General features: G+C 36.9%; 1 protein-coding gene across 2 annotated transcripts in view; it reads left to right on the top strand.

The window, feature by feature from the left end:
* Nucleotides 1-16,479, top strand: part of ME2 (malic enzyme 2) — a 120,117-nt gene that overhangs the window by 31,260 nt on the left and 72,378 nt on the right. The gene's annotated exons all lie outside the window — the stretch shown is intronic.

Below are 16,479 nucleotides of genomic sequence, written 5' to 3'. Positions count from 1 at the left end.
GTTGTATTTGTTCAGTTCAAAAGTTGTCATAAAAACTGAAATAGGACTAGACTTTGTCACTGCATTTTTGGCAGCTATTTGCCTTTTTTTTTATATTGACGGTTAAAAATATCTCTTTGTTTTCCTAATAACCTAAAATTATGAACAACCTCAAAAGCATATTGACTATCAATCTCTGGGAAATATACTACAATTGTTTATTTGTCCCAAGAATACGTTCAGGAAAACTTTTCTAAAGCTCTCAAGGACCTTTTCCTTACTTATGGAAATTTGGCAGTTAGATCTTATTCAATTACCCAGTCTCCAAGGCTATTTATGTTTTAATAATTATTAGTTTATATGGTTACTGTTGCAAAGGTATTATTGAGAAATAATTTTAAATTGTGGAATTTGCTTAGAACAAACATGGCCTATTCCACAACATTTCCCTGTGCTTACCATTTCTAATCTTCAGGCACAGTAGGAAGAATTCTAACCCAAGCCCACACCTCCCCCATCTTTCCACCCCCAACCCTTTCTCAACTGGCTTAGCTGGTTCATTCATAGTTTGTTAAGGTTTAAGAGGCCCTGAGGCAGGGATAGACAAGACAAAAATAATGAGGCCTGGTCTTTTGAATTTGATTTTAAAATTTTTAAATAAGGACATTGGGATTTAAGACCCAGAAGGTGGCCATGGTGTTGACGGAATGTGTATGCTCTTCTTTTAACTGTTTCCAGTTATTGACTCTATTTCGCCTGAGGATGTGATCCAGACAATTGGAAAAGTGTTTGTTGTTTCCGCAGGCAGCCCTCTGCTGCTGTTTGGAAATTCCAGAGGGCAGTTCCTTTCTGATGCCCAGATTTGTTTGCAGTAATTGCAAATACTGAGGCCTTGAACCCTGGTGCCTAGAGGGTTTTTTTTTTCTTTTGGGAACCCAGGAGTACCATTTTATGTGTTTGTGTGCACGCATGTGCTTATTTATTTTTAAGCAATTCTAATAGAGCTCTTTTAAGAATTTTTGTTTGCTAATTTGGTATTACTATCTGGAGGTAGGAAAATATACATTAAACAAACAGACAAAAATAGAAAGTTAGACACAGGAAACAGAAATATAGAAATACAAAAAGCTCACTAATTTGAACCCTATTTTTTTAGACTTTTTAAAAAAATTGTGTGATATATATACAAAGCAAAGAAAGGAAAAAGCAATAGTTTTGGAAGCACTCTTCAACAGAGAGTTACAGGACAGATCTCAGAGTTTGTCATGGGCTACCATACTATCCTCTCAGATTTTTCCTTCTAACTGCTCTAGAATATAGGAGCTAGAAAGAATAAATATTTTTTTTATCATCACAGTTGGCTTTTATTTTCTTTTTCTGAAAAATAACATATATACAAAAAAGCAGTAAATTTTAAAGCACAGCACAAAAATTAGTTGTAGAACAGACTTCAGAGCCAGGCATGGGTCACAATTCCACAATTTTAGGTCCTCACTCCTAGCTGCTCTAACACACTGGATACTAAAAGAAATACCAATATAGTGGTTCAGCAATCATATTAATTTGTTAAATCCTATCTAGACTGTTATAACTCCTCTTCTCCTTTGATCTTTCTTCCAATTCTTAGGGATATTTGGGCTAAATCTTAGGGGTATTTGTCCATTCTAACTTTTTCATGTTGAGAGGGCTATTGATAATATGGAATAGGGGGATGGAACTGGTTGATGTTCTGGACAGGGTGGCCCATCTGGGTTTTAGGACTTACCTGGCCTAGGAACCCATCTGGAGGTTGTAGGTTCTGGAAAGTAATCATAGTGAATGGAGTCTTTATAGAATCTCAGATAAAGCCCTAGGTATTTGTATTAGTTAGGGTTCTCTAGAGAAACAGAATCAGTAGGAAACACTCGCAAATATAAAATTTATAAAAGTATCTCACGTAACTGTGGGAACACAGAGTCCAAAATCCACAGGGCAGACTGTAAAGCTGACGATTCTGATAGAGGGTCTGGACGAACGTCACAGGAGAGGCTCACTGGCCGAAGCAGGAAGAAAGCCTGTCTCTTCTGAATCTTCCTTAAAAGGCTTTCAGTGATCAGATTAAGCACCACTCATTGCAGGAAACACTCCCCTTGGCTGATAACAAATGGAATCAGCTGTGGATGCAGCTGACGTACTCATGATTTAATTCTATGAAATGTCCTCTTTGCAACAGACAGGCCAGCATTTGCCCAACCAGGCAAACAGGTACCACCGTTTGGCCAAGTTGACACATGAACCTGACCATGACAGTATTCTTTAGGGTTGTCAGGAATGGTTTTGGTTGGGGTTTGGCGAAGTATGATAAGTAGTGATATCTAGCTGAAGTTTGTATAGAAATAGCATCCATAGTAGCCTCTGGACTCTATTTGAACTCTCTCAGCCACTGATTCCTTATTTGTTACAATTCTTTTCACCCTTTTGATCAGGAGGCATAGTTGATTCCACTGTGCCAGGGAAGGCTCGTCCCTGGGAGTCCTATTCCGCATTGCTCAGGAGACTTGCACTGCTGTATGTCATGTCATACACAGGTGGGACGTGAACCCTACTTTTTATTATTTTCTGGTATGCTTGAGTATTATAGGTTGCTAATATTGAAGTAATTCAGCTTTCTGTATTTTGGGGGTCTTTATTGAGTGGGCTTTTATTTTCCTAGTTATATAAATCTGATGTGGAGAACAGTGTATGCCTATACACAAATCTTCTTGGGCTTCTCTGTGTGTCTTTTGCTATAAGCACTTGCCAGAGGGGTAGGAATTTTGCCAGTAGTTCAGTTGGTCATTTTGGAGATCAGCTCTGGCCAAATTGAATACCCTGAAGGATATGGGAGAGGGAGGCTATTTATATGTGAGGCTCTTTTATCTCTGTAAAGAGTTATACAAAGAAGGGTTAATAAAGGCTCGATAGAATCTTCTAGACCTGAAGATTATTTTTCTTTTCTCCACTAATATTTGCAGGTAGTATTTTGTATTTTCTCATTAATATTAATTTTTGAGGGAGACAATGTGTGTATGACATCATCACATCCCATTTTGTTTTTTTTGTAGAATTTGTTCTACAAAAGTTGTAATAGTGTTTTTTTTCTATAGAACCGTTCTCAGGCCATTTTTTTCTAGATTCTAAATCATATTGAGGCCATAATACATATTTCTAAATCATATTGAGGCCATAATACATATTTCTGTATTAGAGAAATAGACTATTTCTTTTATACACTGGTAACTAAAATCTTTCCAACTTTTCAAAATACTACCTTAAGGGCTATATGTTCAAGAATGCTATTAGAATTAGAATTTCCCATTTTAAATAATTTCAATAATCAGTAACAGAGTTGGTTTAAAAATATTATGTACCCCAGAAAAGCTGTGTTTTAATCCTGATCCAATCTTGGGGGAGCAGCCGTTTCTTTTAATCCTTATTCAGTGCTGTAGGATGGAATCTTTTGATTGAATTATCTCCACAGAGTTGTGATGCACCCAGTTGTGGGTGTGACTCTTTGATTAGGTATAAATATGACTCTACCCATTCCAGGTAGGTTTTGATTAATTTGCTAGAGTCTTTAAAAGGGAAACGTTTTGAAGAAACCTCAGAAACCACAAAAGCCTCAGAGCTGATAGCGCAGATGTAGACACGTAGAGAATAGTTGCTTCAGAGAACAGAGACACAGATGTTTAGAGATGCTTGGAGTCCAGCAGACATCACCATGAGGTGTTAAGCAAACCAGAACCTGGAGAGAGCCAACAGAAGCCAAGAGATGAAAGCCAGCCCTGGAGAAACAAAGTGAGGAATCCCCCAAAGGAACAGAGATTGAGAGCAACAGAGTCCTGGAGCAAGGGACCAACAGATGCCAGCCATGTGAGTTCCCAGCTGACATAGATGTGTCTGACCCATTGGCCGCTCTTGAATTAAGGTATCTTTTCCTGGATGCCTTAGTTTGGATATTTTTATTGGTTTAGAACTGTAAACTTGCAACTTAATAAATTCCCCTTTTTAAAAGCCATTCTAGTTTGGGTATATTGCATTCTGGCAGCTTGCCAACAAATACAGTAACCAATTAGGAACCCTTGAACAATACGAATGCAGTAACACACCAGCTAACAATTTAAACAGACACTTAACACTATATATTTAAGTTAAACACCAATAATAATTAAATAGACACTAAAACACTATATAACAGACATTAAAACACTTACTATATTAAAATGCCAATTATTAAACAGGCATAAACACTTATTAATTCCATTAAATGCCAGTTAATTGTTGGATTACTTAATTTTAAGGAGTGTGCCAACCAGACAAACTCAGGTCAGAGCCTTGAACCCCATACAGAATGGTGCTCAGGAAACAGAAAGTTGTAGAGATCAGAGTAAGGTGGAGCACTCTGGAACTAGGACCCAAGGCCTTGAACCCAGGTCCAGAGGCCTTGAACCCCTATATCTGCTTCCCAGTCTACTTTTATCTTGGTAACCTACTCAGTCAGATGTGGAGACCTGGAACTGGAAACAGTTTATCCCTTTCAAACTTTTTCTTCAAAGGAAGAGGGCTGGTGTATTGGCAGGGCAGAAGAAAACCCAACTGCTGATCCTCTAGACCAAAAGAGTCTAGCGGCTGCAAAAGGCTCAGTGCTTACCTGTCCCGCCAGGGCTCCAGACTTCAGGCAGTTGGACTCCTTACTTCTTAGGGACTTTTCCTACCTGTGTTGCTATTCTAGCTTGCTAGCTGCCGGAATGCGGTATACCAGAAAATGGAATGGTTTTTATAAGGGGGAATTGATTAAGTTGCTAGTTTCTAGTCTTAAGGCCATGAAAATGTTCCAATTAAAGCAAATCTATAAAAATGTCCAAATTAAGGCACCAACAAGTGGTTACTTTAACTCAGGAAAGGTCAGTGATGTTCAGGGTCTCTCAACTGGAAAAGCGCATGGTGGACATGGTGACATCTGCTAGCTTTCTCTCCAGGCTCTTGTTTCATGAAGCTCTCCCTGGGACATTTTCCTTCTTCATCTCTAAACGTCTCTGGCTGCATGGGCTCTGGTAGTTCTTGTGACTATTTCCTCACTCTCATAGCTTCCTCCTCTTTCTAAAAGGGACTCTCTCCAAAATGCTTCGTCTTTTAAAGGAGTACAGTTGACTAATCAAGGCCTACCTGGAATGGGTGGAGTCACTGCTCTGTGGAGATAATCTAATCAAGTGTCCACCTAGCAGTACATAATGAATGAGCATTAAAGGACATGACATGGCTTTTCTGGGGTACACCACAGATTCAAACCAGCACAGTTACCAGATTGATACTGAACAGAAGTGGGATTGTCTTCCTGGTACGCATAATAGCCAATCTATAACACTGTGGTTTCACAAGGAAAGAGTTTATTGCTATGTATGAAGGAGAAGATCATTTAATCTCCCCACCTAAATCTGTCTCCTATGTGATGTTCTATAATATGGGCATACTTTATTTAACCTTTCCTCCTGAACATTTTAGATTGTTTGAAGCTTTTTATTATAAATAATGTTTGTCCATAATAATGTCCATCTAGTTTCTTTGTGCACATTTATTAGTATTTCTCTAGAATAGATACCCTAGAATCAGAATTGTTGGAGTGAAAGTTATGAACAAAGTTATGGATTTTGCCAAATTTCTCTCCAAAAGGGTATCAATTTATAGTGTCAACAGTGGTATGAGTTCTTGTTTTTTACATCTTAACCAACATTGAATAATTAGTTTCTTTGAGAATTTAGGTAAAGTATTGAAATTGCCTTATGAATTAATTTATGCTTCCATGCTCACTAGGGAGGTTAATCATTTTAAGATTGTCTACATGTATTTATTTCTTTGTTGTTTTTTTTCACTGTTTTTTTCTTGGATTTTTTTTTTTTTTGAGGGGAGGAGGAGAGTTGTCTTTTTAATGAATTTGTAAAGACTCTTCATTTATTCTAGATAGAATACTTTATTACATGTGAAATGAAAGGTTTCTCTACCAGGAAGGAGTAAAAGGGACCAGAACTCAATCAAAGGAGCTTTATTGTGAGGTTGTGTGCAGGCAGACTGAACCTAAGATGGTGACAGCCCTGAGAAGGGGTGCAGCTTATACTGGATGGTTGACAGGGGTAGGGAAAGGAGGTGATGGATTTTCATTGTCTAGCTTGGGAGCGAGAAATTGACAGGCTAAGTGGGGAGTTATTGCAGGCTTCTAGTTGCTGGGGCTGTGGGGAGCTATTACAAGATTGTAGCTGAAGGGGCTATAACTGCCAGAGAGCAGAGGTTGAATAAGGGGAGCTATTGCAGGAATGCAGCTGCCAGAGGGCAGATGCATGGACAATCATGGAACTGCTGCATGAGCTAGGGCAGTGTTTAGTTTGCACAGGGCCTCCTGGGAGTGGAATGGGGGGTTGGAATGTTTCCTAAGGGTTGTTTACTTCATAGGGGGTTTAAGCTAACATGAAGGAAATGCTTTCTTTTGGCCTTTTATTTGATTAACTGTTTATGGTGTCTTTCATTTATAGAGATTTTAAATCATGGTCAAACCTGTCAATTTTTTAAAATGGCATCTGAATTTTACTTTTTTTGTAAAGGCATCTCTCTCTCTCTCTTTTTGTTTTTTGATATTTTTATTAAGAAATCTTCACATGCATACAGTCCATCCAAAGTATACAATCAGTGGCTTACAGTATCATCATTATTTGTTTTTCCTTATTTTTTTTACTCATTTGTCTATATCCTGGCTAAAAGGAGCATCAGACACAAGGTTTTCACAATCACACTGTCACATTGTAAAAGCTATATAGTTTAACAATCATCTTCAAGTCTCAAAGCTACTGGAACACAGTTCAATAGTTTCAGGTACTTCCCTCTAGCAACTTTAATATACCATAAACTAAAAGGGGGTATCTATATGATGCATAATGATAACCTCCAGGATAACCACTTGACTCTGTTTGAAATCTCTCAGTCACTGAAACTTCATTTCTCTTTTCCCCCTTTTGGTCAAGAAGGCTTTCTCAATCCCATAATGCTGAGTGCTGGCTCATCCCGGGAGTCCTGTCCCACATTGCCAGGGAGGTTTATACCCCTGGGAGTTATGTCCTACTGGGGAAGAGGGACAGTGAGTTCACCTGCTAAGTTGGTTTAGAGAGAGAGAGGCCACATCTGAGCAACAAAAGAGTTTCTCTGAGAGTAAGCAGTCCTAGCTTCTTTGCAGGAATAAGTTTGATAGGGGCAAACCCCTAGATTGAGGGTTCAGCCTATTGAATTGGTTGTCCCCACTGTTTGTGAAAATACCAGGAATTTCTCAGATGGGGAAGTTTAATATTTTCTCTGTTCTCCCTAGTCCCCCAAAGGGACTCTGCAAATACTTTTTTATTCTCTGCTCAGATTACTCTGGGACATATCAGGGTATCAGACTAGCCTGTACAAACCACCAAGATTTCATGTCCTATTAAAAATTCCATGTAATTATGGTGTTCACATAAACTGGCTATATAAGTTAGGAAAGGCCTCTCTTACTCCAAGATTATAAAGACCCTCTCATGTATTTTTCTTCTAAATTCCTTTTTGATGTATAGATTCTTAACATGCAGGTCTTTGGTGGTTTAGAGCTACAGAGCCCACAAAAAAATGTTATTTTACTTCATCCATTCCTGTGGGTGTGAATCAGTTGTAAATAGAAACTTCTGATGTTACTTTACTTATGTTGTAGCCTAACACAATCAGAATAGGCCTTAATCCTGTTACTTAAGTCCACGCTTTATAAACAGAATGAAATTCATGTGGAGAGAGTCATGGAAGCAGAGGCTGAGAGTCAGTGGAGCCCAGAAGAGAAGGGGAGAGAACAAGAGAGGGTGCCATGTGCATTGCCATGTGACAGAGGAGCTCAGGACCAAGGATCACTGGCAGCCCCAGGATGCCAGTCTTTGGGGAGAAAGCATTGTCTTGATGATGCCTTGATTTGAACTTTTTTCTAGGCTTACAACTGTGAGCTCAGTTAATCCCATTGTTAAACTAATCCATTGCATTGTAATTGCTTAAACAGCCAAGGAAATTAAAATGACGTCTTTAATCTATCTCAGATTTAGATTTTATGGTCTGCAAGAGGAATTCTGTTCCTTATACTTTTTAAAACATTTTTTGAACTTTCTCACATGTATTCTTTCAAATGTACTTAAAAGTTGAGTCTTTCAAATGTATTTAGAAGCAGTCTAAGCCATTGTAAAGCTTCCTGTTGGGATTTTGCTTGGATTTGGATTTGTATTAGTATTAAATTTATCAATTAATTTGAGTAAACCAGAGATTTCTACAATACTGAATATACTTATTTGAAACAGGCATAAGCTATCCAAATATAGGGTTTCTTTATGTCTGTTACTGTCCTTGTTAGGAATAATCTGAAATATTTTATATTATTATTTGTATTACTATTGTAAGTTGACTCTTTAATTCTCTCATGGATATTACTTTATAATTGATACATAGTCTAGTAGGTTGAATAATGGTTCTCCAAAAGATATATTTGAGCCCTAACCCCTGGAACCTGTGAATTAGAATTTGACTTATTTGGGAAAACGGTCTTTGTAGATGTAATTAAAGATCGTGAGAGGTTGTCTTGGTTTTAGAGTTGACTCTAAATCATTAACAAGTGCCTTCATAAAAGAAGGGCAGAGGGAGATTTAAGACAGAGGGGAGAAGGCAATGTGAAGACAGAGGCAGAGAATGGAGTGATGTATCTACAGGCCAAGGAATGCCAAGGATTGCCATAGTAAAAATTACCCTTGATTTATCCATTAAGTAGAATATGCAATTCTAAACAATAGTAAGTACAAATATACAGAGTAATAATAATAAAGGCTATAGAAGTAAAATATAATTTTACAGTTCTTTGAATTAAGAACAATGAGATGTTAGCTAGGAGAGAGGCATGGAACAAATTCTTCCTCAGAGCCTCCAGAAGGAGCCAGCTGTGCCAGTGCGTTGATTTGGGATTTCTGGCTTCCAAAACTGTGAAAGAGAAAATTTCTGTTGTTTTAAGCCACCTGGTTGTGGTAATTTGTTACAGTAGCCCTGGGATAATAATATACATAAATATATTGATTTTATACCTAGCACCTTACTGAAATGTTTTTATTCTAGAGTTTTTTCAGTTAATTATTTCTGATTTTTTTAGGTAGAAAATCATATCATCTGCAACTTCAGACAGACGTGTACATACACTTCTTTTTTTTCCCTAGGAACAATTCAGTGGTCAGAACATGAAAATCAAGAATAGTAAAAATTACCCTTGACTTATCCATTAAGTAGAATATGCAATTCTATACAATAGTAAGTACAAATATACAGAGTAATAATAATAAAGGCTATAGAAATAAAGTATAATTTTACAGTTCTTTGAATTAAGAACATTGAGATGGTAGCATAAGTGAATGTTTAAGAAGGAAGCAGAAAGCTGAACATCTAACTTTCTATCCTGGTTATTTTTGTGACTCTGTTATGACTGTGACAGTGGAAATGGAGCAATTTAAAAAACGATGAGGATGCTGGTACAGCGTCTGCATAATGAATGATTGTACAATTCAGATGAATGCTGTATATAATTGCAGTTATTTGTCTTTCTGGTCCCCTCAAGCACTTTAATTTGTTAAAGCTTGATGTCTTTGCAGGAGATGGTTGGGTAGCACTGAGTAGCAGAGATTAAGTGACAGGAAATAATTTGTTGTGTTTGACTTGAAAAATTGTTTGCATAGGTTCATCTCCTGGTTGTTTTTCTTGTTACTGTTTTTTAAGCAGTTCAAATATTGCTTACAGGAGTTTGAAATCTCCTCCATGTGATTTTGAGTGTTTGTTTGTTTATTTTGTTTTGTTTTTTGATGCATGGGCCAGGAATTGAACCCAGGTCTCTTGCATGGCAGACAAGCATTCTACCACGGAACCACCCGTGCACCCTTCCATCCGTGCATCCTTCCTACCTATGATTTTGAAATTTCATTTTATTGATAGAACATTTCAGGTGTTTAATCATTTTGAGCACTTCAGCAAATGTATGAAGATTTCATATTGCTGGCATTTTTTTCTTAGTGGGCATCTTTCTGTTCTTGCTTTATACATTCATTGTCAGAGTTTCTTTAAGACCCTTAATTAATTCTTTAGTTTCTTCCTTGAGAATGTGAACAAAGCCATCTCTACTCTCTTGGCGTTGCCACCCATATAGTGTGTTCTAGTTTGCTAGCTGCTGGAATGCAACACACCAGAGATGGATTGGCTTTTAATAAAAGGGGATTTATTTTGTTGGTTCTTCAGAGGAAAGGCAGCTAACTTTCCAATGAGGTTCTTTCTTATGTGGAAGGCACAGGATGGTCTCTGCTGGTCTTCTCTCCAGGCCCCTGGGTTCCAACAACTTTCCCGGGGGTGACTTCTTTCTGCATCTCCAAAGGCCTGGAGTGAGCTGCAAGTGCTGAGATGAGGAATGCCGAGCTGCTTAGCTGTGCTACATTGCGATCTCTCATTTAAGCACCAGCCAATTAAGTCAAACATCACTCATTGCAGCAGACACGCCTCCTAGCCGACTGCAGATGTAATTGGCAACAGATGAGGTTCACGTACCATTGGTTTATGTCCGCAGCAACAAGACTAGGTACGCTCACCTGGCCAAGTTGACAACCGAATCTAACTAACACATAGTGCTTTCCTTTTTTTTTTTTTTTGTCAGAGATCAGGAAATCTTTCAGTCTTTCCATTTTATTTCCCTACATGCTTTGGCTATTGAAAGCTTAATTGCATCCATTACTATTTAATATGAGTGAGCCATTCATTGGCAGTGTGGAAGGCCTTCTACCACCACATCACATTAATACTGGAAAATTCTTGAGTGTTGGTGAGTCCATCAGCCTCATGTTTATAGTCTTAAGACAACAAATCAACCTTATTGCAGAGTTGGTAGATGGAGGAGCTATGATGGGGACAGGGTGGGGCAAAAGACAACTTTAACCTGCAAACAAGTGTTGCAGTGATATAGAGTTAAGTGTTCAGCAATACTTTTAAAAATCTTTATGTGAAGTCCTACTTGGCTTCTGGATTGAAATAGCTATAGAACTAAAAGAAATTTGTAGCCTATAAAGCTGTCGTTAGCAAACTGTTTTTGTAGAGGACCAGATAGTAAATATTTTAGGCTTTGTGAGCCATATGCGTCTCTCATATATTGTTTGGATTTCTTTTTTTTACAACCTTATAAAAATGTAAAAAACATTTAAGGACCTTAAGGAAACAAGGTGATAGCTTGTTGCTTTTTAGCACCAGCCCAGCTTTGAGTCCTAGCTGTACTACCATAAAACAATATGGTCTTGAGACACTTTAAAGCCAGCAGTTTGTCTTTCTAGTGATGAAACAAAGTGTGGTGGGCCTTTCTTTTTTCTTTCTAAAAGCTTTCTGTTGGCATCAACATTTACAAAGTCTCTTCTTAAACATTAAAGGAAACTGAAACTGGGTTGGGAGTATGTTGAATCCTTTGTACTATCTTTGCAACTTTTGGGTAAATCTAACCTTATTGGACAATACAAAGTGTATTTTTAAAATCTTGTTTTTGAAGATACCCCATTTCTTCTGTGATTTTCTTTAGTTGGTCAAGCTAAGCTTCTGTTCCCCCTTCATAAACGAAACTAGGCTCAGTTGGGGATTGTTGTAGTTCCTAAAATTCTTATACTGTTTTTGGGTGGGTTTGAGTTTTTTCTCCTCAGAAGGCTACTCCTTTCTTAGTAAGGAAATTTGAATAGAAAAGTGAGGCTAACAGTTTTTTTTTTGCAACATGTTGCCATCAGTAGATACATAGTTGAAAGTCATATCTTCCAGCCCTAAATTTAATGCCCTTTCATTCATTGATGTCTTATCCAACTGGACTGCCACTCTAGCATTTATTAGCATACTTTATGCCATTTCTGTTTCTAAAAATTTATTTTGAAATAATTTTACAGAAGGGATGCAAGAGTTGTACAGAGAATCATGTATTTAACTTCCTGCCTCATTGCTTTATCATTCAATCTACATTTGTATCTGTATATACACATTTTTCTCAGAACTGTTTGAGGTTAATTATGTATATCACGTCCCTTTACTCCTTAATGTTTCAGTGTATATTTTCTAAGAACAAAGCTATCTCTTACATAAAACAGCACGGTTACCAAATTCAGAAAATTTAACAAAAACTACTTTTATGTAATTCAAAGTATTAATTCCCTTGCTGCTAAAACAAATACCATCCATCGGGTTGGATTAACAATAAGGATTTAATGTCTCATGCTTTCAGAGGCTCGAAGGCTTGCTTCTTCCTCTGGTTTGTATCTTCTGGGTGACTAACAGTCTATGGGATTCTCTAGCTTCTCTGTCACATAGCTGCATGTAGTGGTGTCGTCTCCATTCTTTTCTGGGTTCAGTTGACTTCCAGAATCTGGCTGCTTCTGGTGGCTTCTCCTGTGACCTTTTCTATAAGGTAATACCTTAAGCATCAATAACCTCATCAAAAAGTCCTATTTACAGTGGTTTTACATCCTCAGGAATAGATTATGAACATGTATTTTTGGGTACAAAACTGTAAGCCACCACATAGCATATTTCTGATTTTGTTAATTGTCCCATAGTCTATATCATAGCATTTCTCCCCAAAATACAGTCCAGTCCAGGATCGAGTTTTGCATTTAGTGGTATTATCTCTTTAGAGTCTTTAAACTGCAGTAGTTCTTAAATCTTCATCTTTCATGACATTAAGTTCTTTGCAGAAAATGTTGGTTATTTTATGGTGTCTCCCTTGATGGCACCAGTCATCATAGAGAATTGCTTTTTGTTTTGTTTTTTCATTGAGATATTATTCACACACCACAGAAGTCATCCTGAAAAGTATACAATCACTGCCTTACAGTATCATCAGAGAATTGTGCATACATTGCCATGATTGATTTTAGAGCATTTTCATTACTCCAGAACAGAAATAGGAATAAAAAATTAAACTCAAATCCTCCTATATCCCATTGTTGACCTATAGTATTGGTTTAACAAATTTGTTATTATTGATGAAAGTATATTAAAATATTACTGTTAGCTATAGTCCATAGTTTACAACAGCTTTCTTTTCCCATGTACCCCTCAATTATTAAGTTTTTACATTTGTAGTAGTTCATGCAAGAACTTATTTACATACATGAGTTTAAGCAACCACTTTGAAATTCACCTACAATACATCACTATTGCTTATAATTCCAATAAAGAACTACCATTATCTCTGACCATTCCTGAATATTTAAGTTCAACCTCGTTAACAATTCTGTACATATTATGTAACTGCTCCCCCTTCTCTAGCTTCTGTACCCTATATTCTACATTTTAAAGTGTATCTGTATGTACCCTATATTCTACATTATAAGACTCTGAGTTCACATGTTCTAGTTAGTTCGTATTAGTGAAACCATATAATATCTGCCCTTACTGTCTGGGTTTTTTCACTCCAGCTTTATGTCCTCACTGTTCATCCATACTATCACATAAATTCCTTCTTACTTGTTTATCCATTCATCTGTTGATGGACTCTTGGATTCTTTCCATCTTTTGGCAATTGTGAATAATATCACTATGAATATCAGTGTGCAAATGTCTGTTCATATCCCTGCTTTCGGATTTTCTGGGAGAATTGTTTTTGTCATATTTAGAGACCACATTTGAGACTAGTGTGCCATTTTCTAGTAAGCTCACTTTGAGCAAAAGTTTTTTTAAACATGAAATATACATGTTTCAACACTATAATCATACTTTCTACCACAATATAAAGAGAATAAAAAATAAAACCCAAATCCTTCCAAAGAGAGATTTGGTTCTCTCTTCTCATGGTCTCTCAGGGGCGTAAATTTATTTAATCAAATGGTAAATGGAATTGTCTGTACCAGTAAATGTTAATCTCTCTCTCTTTCTCTCACGTTTCTTTATATGTGTCGTAGAGTTATAGACCCATAAGATATTTGGGACTGATTTAACTCCATGAGACATGAGTTTTTAGTTGTGGCTTTTTTTTTTTAATTGTGAAAAATAACATATAAATGAAACAATTAATTTCAAAGCACACTGCAACAGATTTCAGAGTTTGGTATAAGTTACAGGTCCACAAATTAGGTCTTTCCTTCAAACTACTCTGAGACACTGGAGACTAAAAGGAGTAACACTATAATGATTCAGCAGTCATACTCGTTTGTTAAATCCTATCTGTTCTAACTCCACCTTCTCCTTTAATCTTTTTCCCAGTCCTTAGGGCTATTTGGTCTGTGCCCATTCTAACCTTTTCATGTTGGAAAGGGCTGTCATTAATATGGAATAGAAGGAAAAACAACTAGAAAAATTGGCCAAATTAAAAAAAAAAATCTTTAAATTTAAAAATACTTTCTGCCTGGAAGTATCAGAGAGCTAATTAGATAGTAAAGAATTACTACATCAAACTCCAGGAAAAGATATATTTAGAGTGATAGGACCATTATTTAGGTAATTTCTCTTATGGAGGCATTTCCATATTTCAAGAGAAGCATTTAAGAGGTTGAGCAGCATTTTGATTGCTAGCCTTGGAGTACTAGTCCACAAAGCGTTAGAGTTTAAGAGTAAGGGTGAACTGGAGGTAGCCTGATCTGCACAGAGACTATAGCCTAGTTTCAAATTACCTCAGTACTAAAATTGAATTAGGGTAATCCCTAATTGCTAGTTCCTCCAGTATTGCAAAGGCAAGAACATAAGTTACATCATTCTAGGCTTCAAATTATTTCTAAAAACAATGTCTCAAATACATTTGTCTGGTTTACAATAAAAATACGCAGACAGGCAAGAAAAACAAGCCAACACAAATCAGAGAAAGCTGACAATTTAAATAAGACAAATGAGGGCTCCAGATATAGGTTATCAACACTAGGCATTAAAATAACTATGCTTATACTGTTCATGAAGGTCAAAGACAAGATTGAGAATTGTGAAAGATAATAAGTAATTTTTTTAGGGTACATATGGATTTGAAAAAAGAATTACAATTTGGCACAAATAAGAAAACTGGTAAATTGTCAGAAAAAAATACACAAAAAAAGCAATGAGAGATAAATGGACAGAAAATACAGAAGAGAGAGTGAGTGTCAGAGTTAACAGTGAGGATGTCTAACATACATGGATAATTCATCTTCCAAGAAGACACGAGAATGGGGCAGAAACAATATTTGGGGAAAATATGACTGGGAATGTCCACAAAATGATGAAAGACACTCAACCACAAATGTAAGAATTTCTATAAATCCTAAATAGGTAACTGTGTCCCTAGGCAAATCATAGTGAAACCGCTAAAAACCAAAAACTTTAAAAGAAACCAAATCTCTTTAAAGAAGCCAAGTGCCTTTGTGTAGATTAGGAAAAGGTGCCCCTTCTTCCTGGGGAAGCATTTCTACCACAGGGTGCATGGCTTGGCCAAAGTGGACAGGCTGGATAGTGGACAGTTGCCTCATTGGATGGTTACCGTGGTGCAGTGACTCATGTGCAGAACTCTGTGGTAGCCTCAAAAACTTGTTTAATAAGTTATTTAAAGTTTAAAAACAGAAAGTAATATAGTTTTTTAAAGAATCTGCCCTATGTAGGTAACACTTATTTATCCACTAACAGGCCTTGCCAGGCCTTTTTTATTTTTCTTCCCCTTTTTTCTCAGCTTACCCAAATGCAGTCAGTCTTTAAGGACCCAGCTAAGATTGCTTTTTTTATTTTAATCAACTGCACCATCATATATGGTCATTTCTCTCTATTCTGAACTTCTGTTGAACTTGGGTGAGAACAAGCATTGGAGATGGAGTAGAATGCATGAGTTTCAAACTGCCAATTCCAGACTACTGGTAGTAACTCCTGTTGAGAATGATTCTTGAGCTGTCTGTTTGCGGTGGAACAGAGTGTTATGATCTGTTATTGCTGTTTATCCTAGAGATGGGAAAGAAGTGATAGGTATCATGTGCATTTTTCCTTTGGATACCAACCAGTTCTTGGTTTGACAGTGCAGTCATGAATATCTAAAGCAGAGATAGATCTTAAACGTCCTGTTTTTCTTGATGATGTTTGTTTATATTGCTTTTGCTATTATTATTGCCTTTATTACCCCCTCAGATTCTGTCATAGAATGAGGCATAAGGATGCTTCATAAATACCATTGAATTAAAACAGCCAAGGAAAAATAAAAGTCATACTACCTTCAAAAGAGCAAAAATTTTTACTCCCAGCTTCTCAAAAGAAACAATAGGAGTCATAAAATAAGGGAACAGTGTCTCCATAGTGCTCAAAGTAAATGACTGACAACAAAAATTTATACCCAGGGAAGATATCCTTTAGGAGTGAAGGTGAACCACAGGGATACATTCAGGCAGATCCAAACTGTGGGTCCTATATAGAACAGAGGACTTGGTTTCCTCAGTTAAATTCATTGCAAGAAAA

Source organism: Tamandua tetradactyla, chromosome 18 (assembly GCF_023851605.1).
Source record: "Tamandua tetradactyla isolate mTamTet1 chromosome 18, mTamTet1.pri, whole genome shotgun sequence".
Taxonomy (NCBI): domain Eukaryota; kingdom Metazoa; phylum Chordata; class Mammalia; order Pilosa; family Myrmecophagidae; genus Tamandua; species Tamandua tetradactyla.
This window is presented reverse-complemented; position numbering and strand designations above follow the sequence as displayed.